Source organism: Arvicola amphibius, chromosome 10 (assembly GCF_903992535.2).
Source record: "Arvicola amphibius chromosome 10, mArvAmp1.2, whole genome shotgun sequence".
Taxonomy (NCBI): Eukaryota; Metazoa; Chordata; class Mammalia; order Rodentia; family Cricetidae; genus Arvicola; species Arvicola amphibius.
The window spans coordinates 109,709,276-109,722,587 of NC_052056.1; positions in this window are offsets into that span (position 1 = coordinate 109,709,276).

Below are 13,312 nucleotides of genomic sequence, written 5' to 3' on the forward strand. Positions count from 1 at the left end.
CCCAAGACCCCTCTCAGGTCCAACTCATTTATAGGATGGCTGAAGATATTCAGATAAATAATTATTGATTTTCTAAAAGGACTATTATTAAAGATATAGATGAAGCTAGGTATGCAGACAAGTGTGGCACCTCAATGCCCCATCTTACTAAGTTGCCCAGTGAATTTGTTTGTGGCAATACTCCCTCAGCCTTTTGGGATTATAACGTGAAGCCACAGAGCCCAGATTTGGTGGGAACTCTAGCCACAATCCAATGAGCACTGATGCTGTTAAAAATGTAGAGGTCCTAAGACAACATAAATGCTCACTTGGGCAACTTGATAAGACTTCATTCTGATCAACAAACCAACCAACCAATCACCTCTAAGCACTTCTCACCCCCTGCCAAAGATCAGTGGACGAAGCTGGAAACTTCAACCTACTAATAATAGGTTGGCCCTTAAAACAACTAACCCCAAGCTGAGGCTGTATAGGAATGGTGCCGCTTGCTAAAAATTCTTAAATTATTTAATTCTTATTCATGCACATCTATGTGTCATTGCATGTGTGTGCCTGTGGGGGCCAAAAGAGGGGCATTGGTTCTTCATTCCGGCCTCCCCATCAGGAGCTGGGACTGTGGGCACATGCCACTCTGCCTGGCTTCCACTGATGGCCACTTCTTTACTTCTGCAGTTTCTCTGTGTAGACCAGACCAGCTTGGAACTTGTGGTCACCCCCTCCCCGACTGCTCCATTGATGGCTTTCAACAGAAACAAATATTTCCAGCAAATGAGAATTCATTCCCTTTCCCAATCATCCTTTCTACACACAAACATTTTTCAAAGAGGTATCAGGGGGAAAAAAGTTGAATCTAATTTTGGGGCAAGAGAGGTAGGTGGCTCAGCAGTAAAGAGTACATATTGCTCTTACAGGAGACCTGAGTCCAGTTCCCAGCACCCACATGGTGGCTCACCACTGACTGTAAGTCCGTTCCAAGGGATCTGATGCCCTCTTCTGCCCTCTGCGAACCAAAGGCAGGCATTGTACATATACATACACAGGCACCCAGTAGACAAAATAAAAACAGCTCTTTTTTAAAAAGCTAATTTTTACTGGGTGTGGTGGCACACACCTTTAATCTCAGCACTCAAGAGGCAGTGGCAGGTGGAGCTTTGTGAATTCAAGGCCACCCTGGTCTATTTAGTGAGCTCTGGGCAGCCAGTCCTACACAGTGAGATCCTCTCTCTCTCTCTCTCTCTCTCTCTCTCTCTCTATATATATATATATATATATATATATATATATATATATATATATTTTAAGTGACAAAGTTTATCATCTATTTTCAGTCTTTCTAGATCTATGTTCCTGTCAGACACACCACACTGGCAATCCTTACTTCAAGAGCCAGTATCCCAATTGTAGTGTGACTGCTATCCTAGCTTAGAGGCAAGAGAGGGCATAATTGACCAGTAACAACCACATGAATAGAGAGTCAAACCAAATTCAGAGGGACCTAAGGCTGTATTCTTTCTATAGTTTAAATATTAAAGGGTCTGGAGACATGGCACAACAGTTAAGAGCACTGGATAGTCACCCAGAGGACCTGTGTTAGAGTCCTAGTACCTGCATGTTGGCTCACAATGGTCTGACTTCAGTCCCGGGAGATCTAACGCCCTCTACTGGCCTGTGAGAGCATTGCATGCACATGGTGTGCAGCCATACATGCAAACACTCATACACATAAAATAAAAAATGAGGAAAACTAAATATTAAATCAAACCAAAGAATATATTTATCAAAAAGAATAAACCTAGCAGAAGAGTTCAAGAATTTTACAAGGTATAAACCCAAAGTTAGAGAGTCTCCCAATTAAATAATCATTTTGTATTTATATGCAAAGTCGCCCACTTAATATTAATTAGATTGAGATCATTAATCACTTAAAATCATAATTATTTATAAATTATAGTTTATTATAATATATAACTACACTGATTTACAATTGTGAGCCCTCTTTTTTGATTTTTTGTTTTGTTTTGTTTTTGAGACAGGGTTTCTCTGTGTATCCCTGGCTATCCTGGGACTCATTCTGTAGAGCAGGCTGGCCTTGAGCTCACAGAGATCCACCTGCCTCTGCCTCTTGAGTGCTGGGGTTAAAGCTGTGCACCACCACCGTCTGGCTTTTCCCCCCCTTATTTCATGTGAAGAACCAGTTTCACATATTACTGGAGGTGTATCTCAGACAGACCACTTGGTCGGCATGGGTAAGGCCCTGGTTCTCCCTAGAACTTTAAAATGACAAGGGAACCACAACAGCGAATTACAAGACTGTCTTGAAGACAATCACAAGCAAGGGATTAAATCTCCAGGTTGGTGGTTTGGTTTTGTGTTGCACACGGTGTTTCAGGAGCATCTAGTTGTGCTCTGGACCCATTTTCATCCTGACTGCTGCCCTCCCTGGTGTATTACGCAGGGAAGGGCTATTGTGAAGTAGCTGTTCAGCCTCTTCTATTGGAAACAGTCAGCCCTGTGCATCCATTGTCAAGTTGACCATGTAGCGGAGTCATTTGAATGATCACTGTAAAATAGGATATAAGAGGGAAATAAATAAATAAGGAGAAAGTAAGTTGTGGGATCTTTAAAAGCTCTAAAGACTTGGGCCCCGGATGCTGTGACGTAATTATTTGACATGGGAACAGTGTATGAATTTTCTTTGGGGGAAAAAAAAAATCTGCCTTCTAAATCAAGGGTCTGCGGTCAGAGTAAACACTTAGTTGAAGACCATGCTTGAGAAACTGTGTAGCACCAGTGTAGAGGTATTGACCAAGCAAGGAGCTGGGATACAATGGCCATAAGTGTTGTGTTGGAAGCATCCATCTATCCAAGGTCAGGATCCGGAGTCCTCTCCAAGGACGTCCTGGACCTTAGGCATTTTGTGATTGTCTGGAAAGAAGTAATTATTAGGAGTTACCTCAAATGAACAAAATAGTATCGGTGACTAAGTTGGAGACGCGCGCGCGCACATCCACACACACACACACACACACACACACACACACACACACGCAACCCTGCCGCTGATTGTGGAGAGAGACACAGCCCCCTCCTGCTACTTTATTCCATTGATGGAAAACATTTACATCTCCTTTGTCAGCTGGTTTTCTGGAGTTTTCTGATCACAAGGCAGCTCTCTTTGGCTGCTCTGTTCCCCCGAGGAGTGTTGCTGAGGGAGGGGCGAGGCAGGCACATGTTTTCATTCCAAAGCCAAAACGTTGTTGTTGTTTTGAACTTTAGTCTATCATACATCAGACCTGTCAAGCCTTTTCACTAGAGTTCATGGTTTTTAAGTTCATTGTAAATAACTCAAATTGATTTTTCAAAAGAGGGCAGAATGCTTTGCCCTAATGTTGCCCATTACAAACTGTTGTAATATTCATTGTCAAATGGGCATTCTCAAGTGGATTTCTCAAGAGAGGAAAAGGGTATTTAAATAAATAAAAATACTTTGAGATTTAAATCAGTGTTTTGTGGGTTGCCTTTTTTTTTTCTTCCCCTAAGTCTAGAAGTTTTTGTTCAGTTAACAACAGCAGCAACAGCAAAGCCAGTGGCAAAGCTGGAGCAATGGCTCAGCAGTTGCAAGCACTTTCCGGTCGTGCAGAGGACCAGGATTTCATTCCCAGCACCCACACGGCCCCTCACAACTGTCTGTAACTGCAGTTCTAGGGTTTCCAACGCCCTCTTGTGGCCTCCTAGGGCACTAGGCATGCATGTGGTATGCATACACACATGTGAGCAAATACTTAAAAATAAATCTTTTAAGCCGGGCGATGGTGGCGCACGCCTTTAATCCCAGCACTCGGGAGGCAGAGGCAGGCGGATTTCTGTGAGTTCGAGACCAGCCTGGTCTACAAGAGCTAGTTCCAGGACAGGCTCCAAAGCCACAGAGAAACCCTGTCTCGAAAAACCAAAATAAATAAATAAACAAACAGACAGACAGACAGACAAATAAATAATAAATAAATAAATAAACAAATCTTTTAAGAACCCAGCGGCAACGTTTATCAAGAGATAGGCACTGAATGTCCTCTGACACCTTTAAGAGTCACTTGGTTGGAGAAGGTTGGAAGTGGCTTTCATCTGCATAAGAAGAGCCGTGGATTTGCTAATAACTCCGAATATATTTTCAAAGTAATCAATAGCTTGCATGTCCTTTCCCAAAAGCATTTCTCGGAACGTGGTCATTGCGGCTTGGCCACTTAGCGTCAATTATCATTCACTTCCGGAAACAGAAGCTCCATGGCAACACAGAGTAAGAGCCTCTTGGCACCATGAGAACAGGTGAATGCTCAGGGATGGTCACTGCCTCTGCGTTCTGAAGTTGGGGAAACTTCGGGAGAGTTGGGGAAAACCTCAGGTGTGAAACAGACGCAAGCAGCGGGCCACAGGGACGAGCTTCTTCAGTTTGTAGCCACTGGGGTTTCCAGGTCTCTGGTTGTTTCCTTTCCAAGCCTGGAATACAACAACGCAAGAGCAAAGCCAGGGAACTAACGACTCTCTCGTTGCTCCTTGGATCCAGAAGATCCCTTGGCCGTGGGACTTTTCAGAGGCATGGTCTAGTGGGAGGTAATGGGGGTGTAATGTCACAGAGGATTAAGACACACACACTTTGCCATTTGCCATTTCTTATTAGACTCTCAGTGGTTCTTTTTTTTTTTTTTTTTGAGACAGGGTTTCTCTGTAGCTTTGGAGCCTGTCCTGGAACTAGCTCTTAGCTCTTATAGACCAGGCTGGCCTCGAACTCACAGAGATCCGCCCGCCTCTGCCTCCCCGAGTACTGGGATTAAAGGAGTGCACCACCACCGGCCCGGCCTCTCAGTGGTTCTTAACCTTCCAAACACTGCAACACTTTCATAGAGTTCCTCATGTTGCGGTGACACCCAACCATAAAAGTATTTCGTTGCTATTTCAAAACTGTAACTTTGCTAGTATTATGTATCATAATGTAAATAGCTGTGTTTCCAGTTGGTCTTCTTGTGGTCATGACTCACAGCTAGGCGTTGGTTATTAAAAGGAGCAGGGTGAGGAGGGGGTGGTCCACAGATGGCTGGTGCCCCATTAAAAACAAAGAGGGGTAGGGGTCTCAGCCAAACTATAAAGCTACCTGCCTCGGGCATTTTGCAATTACACAACTCTTACTTGACTTTTATTTATTTATTATTTATTTCTTTGGATTTTCAAAACAGGGTTTCTCTGGGTCTCCCTGGCTGTCCTGGAACTAGCTCTGTAGACCAGGCTGGCCTCAAAACCACAAGGATCTTCCTGCCTCCTGAGAGACGGGATGAAAGGTGTCTACCAGTTGACTTTTAATCTGCTTTGCAAAATTAAAGTTTATGATGGGTTTGCTGATACTGGTGCCCAGCTGGTGTGTAATTGCAGTAGTAGTTACCCAGTATTGAGAGAACACCGATTAGCCATAAATATGACTATGATGTGATTTACTATATAACCATTTCTGGTAAAATGCCGCTTTTGTGTGAGTCTGTATAAATATGTTTTTGGGATTGATAGTAAACACCTTTGCCTAGAGAGAACAACATCTGTTTGTGGCTCCCTGCACCTTTAATTTCCCAGTCCCCAATGATTCTCTTTCCCTGGCTTCAGAGCTCAGACTTGACAAGTGCTTGCCCAAAGGAACATCCAGTCATTCATGGAAACAGCTGTGCTCAGAGAGAGGGAGCCAGGTTTTCTCTAATAATTTCATTTTAGGAACTCGTCATGATGGTGGGGTAGGACTGGCAGCGTAATGCTACTGGATGATCTGTGTATGCTGTGTATATGTGTTGCTCTCCTTGGTTGATAAGTAAAGCTGCTTTGGCCTATGGCAAGGCAGGATAGAGCCAGATGGGAAATCCAAGCAGAGATACAGGTGAAGAAGAGTGGAGCCAAGGAGATGCCAGCCAGTTGCCAACGAAGCAAGACATGTAGAAAATGAGGTAACAAACCATGAACCATGTGGCAAAGCATATAAGAAATATGGGCTAATTTAACTGTAAAAGCTAGCTAGTAGTAAGCCTGAGCCATTGGCCAAACATTTATAATTAATATAAGCCTCTGAGTGGTTATTCAGGAATTGGTGGGCAGGAGAGAAACCTCTGATTACAAATGATGTACCAACGTGAGGCTCTCAAATTTCCATAGGGCCTAAGAAAGCTTTAAAAAATAGATGAGAGGCAGAGGCAGGCAGACCTCTGTGAATCTGAGGCCAGGCTGATCTACAGAGTAAGTTCCAGGACTGGCTCCATAGCTACTGAGAAACCCTGTCTTGAAAGAAAAAGAAAAAGAAAATAAAAACAAAAACAAAACCAGAGGAGATGGCTCCTTTAAGAGTTTCTGCGGGACAGTGAGCTCTTGAGCAACTAGTATGTTAAACTAAGTAAAAATGCCTGCCACAACACAGTCATTGGCATCTAAGAGCTCTAGGAAAGATTTATCACAACTGAGAAATGGGTGGAGCCAACTGCCAAAGCCTTGGGCAGAGGTCCCTACCACTTAGCAGTTTAAAGGTTTGTTCACACAGTCAAAAAAGATGAAAGGTAAACAGTACAAGAGGTCCAGACGGAAAAACCTCTAAACAGGTTCCAATGTGTTTTTACAATGTGTGTAGGCTTAAGAAAGAAATTAAAGGGTATCAATAGTTACAGAAAAGAATACATAGTTCAAAAAATATAATAAAGTCTTTAAAGAGAGAAATAAAACAGTGAAAAAATAAGCTATGTAGAGATGGAAAATACACAGTGAATCTGGATCCTGTGTGTTATTGTGTTGATTTTGAATTTTTTGATGGCTGATGGGCAAGAGGCAGCTGCTGGAAGACATGGGACTAAAAGAGAAACTGATAAAATACACCAACTGAAATATTTTTTAAAATGCCTTAACTTTAAAACAGAAATAAAAAAAGTTATTGTAAGCAACCTTTAAAACTCTAGAGTTGACAGAGACGTCTTACTGCCTGGACAGTCACCCAAAGTTTTTTGTACTGTTGTGGGCATCCATCTTTATTTAGCCTATTGGCCCATAGTATCTGGCAGACTTTTTCATGAAGCAGCAAATTTTAAAGACGGTTTTGCCTATATTGACAGTTTGTCAGTCATTTTTTTTTTTGTGTGTGTGTGTGTGTGTCCTGCAGAATGTCTTGTAGATTCTTTTATAAAACAGGAACCCCGAAGAACAGTCTTACGTTTTTCGGGCAAGTTTAGCAGTCATTTTTTGTGGGTCCTGCATGTTTAGCTTATACAGCATAGCATCAAGAAGTCCAGGCAAGAACAGTTTCTTACCCAAATGGCTAGCAAACACCATAAGGAGCCTCTCTGATGCCCTAGTGCTGCCAGGAGCAGATGTGTTTCACTGTCATGAAAAGTCTCAAGTTTTAAAAACATTTTAATTGCCATATTTTGTTAGTCTTTGAAAAGTTTGAAGAATGAAGCCGGGCGGTGGTGGCACACGCCTTTAATCCCAGCACTCGGGAGGCAGAGGCAGGCGGATCTCTGTGAGTTTGAGACCAGCCTGGTCTACAAGAGCTAGCTCCAGGACAGGCTCTAAAGCTGCAGAGAAACCCTGTCTCAAAAAACCAAAAAAAAAAAAAGTTTGAAGAATGACTATCCAACTAAAATATATCTCTATACATCTAGGAAACCTAACTAACATGATTACAAACTTGACTATTATAGATGATTGTTTATTAACTTGTATTTTTAATTATATTATAATTTTAGATGAGCTATACAAACACAACACCTTAATCAAGAGCAGAAACACATATAAGATTGACCTAAAATTTGTATCAACAGACCAAGATCCATACCAATGCCAAGTATCCCTCTCTATAGCATATTTCCCTTTAAATGTAAACAAACATTTATAAACAAAAGGACTTCCCACATCAATGCTATATAAACTGGACAGGTAGGACCCACAGGAAAATGACTGCTAAACTTTGCCAAAACAAGGTGGGATAGTCCTTCAGGTTCCTGATTCACAGAAGAAGCTGCCAGACATTCTGCAAGACACAGAGGAAAGTGACTGATAAACTTTGCCAATATAGGTAGGACAGTCCTTCAAATTTCTTGCTTCACTGAAAAGTTAGCCAGACACTCTAGGCTTATAGGCTGAAGATGGATGCCCCAACATAACAGAAGAACTTTGGGTGACTGCCCAGGCAGCCAGACGTCTCTGTCACTTCTAGTGTTTTGGAAGTTGCTTGCAATGCAACAGTGATATAATAATTACTCAGGTAATATTATATCCTTCTAGGGCCTTTGATGGAGCTGAAGACTAGATAGTTATAGTTTTCCTCAGTTATGATAAAAGATAAATTAGATATGAACCTTTAGATTCACAAAGATAGGATAGATGATAGAGTATTTTCTTTAATTTTGCAAAATACAAATAGACTAAATATTATAACTAATTCTTACTTGATAAGTGTTTTGTTATATGTAATTTTAATGTTAAAGTAAAAACCTTTCTTTTTGAATAGACAAAAAGAGGGAAGTGCTGTGGGTCTTTCTATATGTTGTGAATATGTGTTGCTCTCATTCATTGATAAATAAAGCAAATTTGGCATATGGCAAGGCAAGATAGAGTCAGGTGGAAAATCTAAACAGAGATACAGGTGAAGAAGAGTGGAATAAAGGAGACACCAGCCACCAAGGAAGCAAGACATGTAAAAAATGAGGTAACAAGCCACGAACCCTGTGACAAAGCATAGATAAGAAATATTGGTTAATTTTAATGTAAGAGCTGGCTAGTAATAAGCCTGAGCTATTGGCCAAATATTTTTGGGGGGTTTTTCGAGACAGGGTTTCTCTGCAGCTTTAGAGCCTGTCCTGGAGCTAGCTCTTATAGACCAGGCTGGTCTCGAACTCACAGAGATCCGCCTGCCTCTGCCTCCCGAGTGCTGGGATTAAAGGCGTGCGCCACCACTGCCGGCTCAAATATTTATAATTAATATAAGCCTCTGAGTGATTATTCAGGAACTGGTGGGCAGGAAAGAAACTTCCAATTACAGTGTAACCTCAGGTTTTCTCAGTTTGCCTCTCCTGGCATGGAACCATCTCCTATGATCTGCTGGCATAGAATCATCTCCCATGAACCAAGGAAGTGATAAGGAAACTTGTTGATGCCAAGATGCATGTAGAGCCTTGTTCCCATCAGTGAGGACTGGATGGAATAAGGGCATGCAACTTCTTGGACACATTTGCCTGCAACAGTCTCAGTTTATGGTAGATGGAGATAGGATGACAAAGCCTGTGTCCCGCCTCATTAACGGAGCAGATATATTCTCTAGGATGCTCAGCTGGGGATCATAGTATGAGAAGGCAAGGTACCAAATACATTAGTGGATGTGTGTGAGCAACAAAGCTGTGTACAGGCAATGCTATTTAGACAACAAGGCAAAGACACAGACATCGAGTATGAGTCAGCTAAAATGTGGTTGACAGAGCACATCTAGAGATCACGAATCGGTTAATAGTGTCCAGGGAAACCCCAAGGTAAACGGTGACGTAATCTGTTATAAAACAATTTCGAATGCCACTTTTGTGTGGGTTTTGTCAAAATACAACCTTGAGCTCAGAAGCCTTTGCTTTTGTGTCTGTCTGTCTGTAGACCTGTGTACCCACCTCCTTAAGACCTGTGTATGTGTCATCTATGCTTATGTGTGCCTGGATACCTGCTGGCATCTTTCTTTATAGCTAATCAATAAAGTATGAGATATTTCCCAGCCCCTAAAATGCTCCATCCTGGCCTCAGAGCTCTCCACAGCATGCTCTCAGCTCAAGGCTGTGAGCACATCCTGCGGATGCTAAAAAGGCAGACAGACGTCCTCCCGATCCTGTCCGGCTTTCTAGAAGACTTTAGCTGAACAAAGGAAAAGGACATCTTGAAGGTGTAGTGAGAGTTTACCCCCAAAGTTACCCGCATTGCTTAAAGACAAAATAATTTTTTTAAGGAGGGCTCTTACAGCCTTGACCATGACTCTCAGGCCTGTTTCCACTGTGTCTCCTGGGTCTCCAAGTGTTCTCTTGTCACCTAATTCATCTTCCACCACTGGTAGTCCCTCTTCCACCTGATCCACCCTCTTGAAGATGATTTCTACCGTGTCTCTCATTTCTAAACTTTCAATCTGCATTTTCAGCATTTCCTTTTATTGAATTGTCTCATCTTCTGTATCGCTTTATTTCCTTCTGCTGCTTCTGTACATTCTCCTTGAACGGCAACTTTATTTGTGTCTACTTTGACTTCACTAGGCAATCGTCACCATTCTTTTAAAATTCCTCTAGAAATTTAATGTAATTTACTCTTAAAAACATTTTTTAGGCCAGGCATAGTGGTGCAGGCCTTTAATCCCAGCACTCAGGAGGCAAAGACTCCTGGGAAGATCTCACTGAGCTCGAGGCCAGCCTGGTCTACAAAGCAAGTTCCAGGAGAGCTAGGGCTACACAGTAAAACCCTGTCTCGTAAAACCAAAAAAGAAAAATATATTTTTAAAATGTATTTATTTGTCTGAATGTTTTACTTGTATGTCTATCCATATGCCTGGTGCCCATGGAGCCCAGAAATGGCATCAGGTCCCCTGGAACTGGAGTTATAGATGGTCATCAGCCACTATACAGGTGTGGGGAACTGAACCCAGGTCCTCTAGAAGAGCAGCCAGTGCTCATAACTGCTGAGCCATCAATCCAGCCCCGAAATCCACACGTTTTGGGAGATATTACTGTGGAATTGGTATTGGGAAGCAGAATTGTTCTGCTTGATTTTTCATATTAATTTATTATTACTGGGTATGTGTGCTTGAGTATGATGAGCGCACATGTGTGTGTGTGTGTGTGTGTGTGTGTGTGATGGGAATGTTTATGGATGGGTGTGTGCCTTTCTGTCTACACATGCACCACGTGTGTGTAGTGCCTCTGGAGACCACAAGAGGCCATCAGATCCTCCTGAAACTGGAATTACAGGTAGTTGTGAGCTGCCTGATGTGGGTGCTGAGAATCAAGTCCAGGTCCTCTGAAAGAACAGCTAATGCGGTCAGTCTTTAAGCCAGTGGTTCTCAATCTGTGGGCTGCAGCCCTTTGGGGGTCAAACAACCCTTCCACAGGGGTCACATATCAGATATCCTACATATCAGATATTTACATTACAATTCATAACAATAGCAACATTACAGTTAAGTAGCAGCAAAGATAGTCTTATGGTCACCACAGCATGAGCTGTCTTAAAGGGCTGCAGCATTAGGAAGGCTGAGGACCACTGCTCTAAGCCATCTGTCTAGCCCCACAGTAAACTTTCTTTTTTCAGGGTCTCTCCATGTAGCTCTGGCAGTCCTGGAACTTACTCTTTAGATCAGGATAGCCTCAAGCTAACAGAGATCACCTGCCTTCCTAGTGCTGGGATTAAAGGAGTGTGCTACCACACCTGGTGCCCACAGTAAGCTCCTTCAAAGTTCTGGTAGCTACTCAGTTCTTAGTCAATAGTCCCGGAAGACACGACAGTGGATTCTTTATGAAAAAAAGCATGTCAACTGCAAATCAAGAGTTTAAATTACTCTATTCTGATATCTTACTAAGTTTTATCGGGTTAATGCAGCACTGGGCTAGACCCTCCAGAATGGTATGTAATGGCATGTAGGAGGAATGTACCTCAGCTGGTAGGGCACTGAGATGTATAGAGCTCTTAGCACTGCATAGACCAGGTGTGGTGGTGCATGTCTGTAATTCCATCATCCCATCATTCAGCAAGGGAGGCAGGAAGATTATAATTCAAGGTCATTGTTAGCTACAGACTTTGAGACCAGTTTGGTGTATATGAAACTCTGTTTATAAAAAAGTACCAAGAATTTGCCTTTTGAAATTTTGTATTAAGAGTGTGATTTATCTGTTCATCTTTTTCTTTGTCTCTTAAGAAATAAAAACAATGTGTAAATTTTGTAACAAAAAAAAAACTGTAAAAAAAAAAAAAAACTATGTGAAAAGAAAATTCCAAGACTACAGTGCCTCTCTGTGGCTCTACTCAGTACTTCCCCACACAAGTCACAAGGGGCTCAGGCTGGTGGCAGCTGTGCCTGGAGCTGGGATTCTTGGATCATTTGAGGTCTTTTGTGTGCAGTGGCTGGGGGTGAGGGTGGGGCTAGTGAAGGCTTAAGACGAGGGCATTATCAAAGACATTTGACTTTAAAAAATTCTTCATCGGGGTGGCGAATTCTGGGCTGACAATTTTAATTTTCTCTCTGTATTTTGGTGATCCTGGCTGTCTGTTTCTGCTGTACTGATGACATTTTGTCTTAAGACATGGTCACACTCTTGTAGCCAGACTGGCCTGGAATTTACAATGTAGCTCCAGCTGACCTCAGTCTCATGGTAATCCTCCTGCGTCAGTTTCCCAAGTCCTGAGATTTCTTGTATGAGCCACCACATGCAGCTATGATATCCTTTCTCCTTCTTTTTCTCTGAACGGACTGTATTTTCCACTGGCTGTTTTCCATGTCTTGCCACCGATGGTTTAAAGCTGTTTGGATTTTAGTCACTGTATTATCAGACTGTATCACTGAGATACAGTAACTGAGCCAGATGCAAGGAAGCCAAGACTTGCGGAATCAGTTTTAGAGTTCAGTTCACTGTGGTGGGGAGGGTAAGGTGGGGCAGAGTTTGTTTCATGGGAGCCAGGAAGAGAAAAAAAATGCCTGCACCCACAGGGTTCTCCTTTTCCCATCGCCCATACCCCCACCCCCCCTACTCCCGAGACGGTTTCTCCGTGTCTCCCTGGCTGCCCTGGAACTCGCTCTGTAGGTCAGGCTGGCCTGGAACTCACAGAGATCCGCCTGCCTCTGTCTCCTGAGTGCTAGGATTAAAGGTGTGCGCCACCACCGCTACCACCTTTTCTCACTTTTATTCTATCCAGGTCCCTAACCTGTGGGGACCCTGTGTTCTCCTGTGTCTCCCTGTGTTCAGGGAGTTTCACCTTTTAGTCAACCCTTTCTGGAAACATCCTCCCACACATAGTCAAAGGTAAGCACTGATAATCTCCCAGGGGCTTCTCAAATCAATCTCTTTAATAATCCAGTGAGAGAGAGACACACACACAGAGAGAGACAGAGAATATGAAAACGAGACTAAATGAGTTGCCTTTCTGTGGGCTTTCCCCTTCCCCCTGTACTGCTGTCTTATCGGGTCCTCAGCTGCAGGATGGTACAGCCCACATCATGGTGGACTGCTCCCTTTAATCAGCCACCTCTGGGGCCGCCCTCACAGATACACAGAGGTGTGCCTCAGTAATC